Source organism: Sinocyclocheilus anshuiensis, unplaced genomic scaffold, assembly GCF_001515605.1.
Source record: "Sinocyclocheilus anshuiensis isolate Anshui unplaced genomic scaffold, SAMN03320099.WGS_v1.1 scaffold476, whole genome shotgun sequence".
Taxonomy (NCBI): domain Eukaryota; kingdom Metazoa; phylum Chordata; class Actinopteri; order Cypriniformes; family Cyprinidae; genus Sinocyclocheilus; species Sinocyclocheilus anshuiensis.
Genome location: NW_015554139.1, coordinates 1,047,582 through 1,047,866, shown reverse-complemented (window position 1 = coordinate 1,047,866; position 285 = coordinate 1,047,582). Strand labels below are relative to the sequence as shown.

Below are 285 nucleotides of genomic sequence, written 5' to 3'. Positions count from 1 at the left end.
GTACATCAACCGACAAGGTGGTCTGCGCTCCCGTCGCATGTCGCAACTCGCCCGCCACCTCCTCCTTTGGAGACGAAAGGTTCTGAGGTCACTTCGTGCTGTTCACATTCCGGGCCGCCAGCCCTGGCTTTGCTCTGTCCCGTCCAAGCATTAAGGTGCTACGTAGACCGGACACAAAGCTTCAAGACCTCAGACCAGCTCTTTGTCTATTACGGAGGCCAGCAGAAGGGGAATGCCGTCTCTAAGCAGAGGATGGCCCACTGGATTGTGGATGCCATCACCCTG

General features: G+C 57.2%; 1 protein-coding gene across 1 annotated transcript in view; it reads left to right on the top strand.

Annotated features, from left to right (window-relative positions):
* The window catches only part of LOC107670459 (CD97 antigen-like), an 11,148-nt gene that overhangs the window by 2,533 nt on the left and 8,330 nt on the right, over positions 1-285 (top strand). The window lies entirely within an intron of this gene.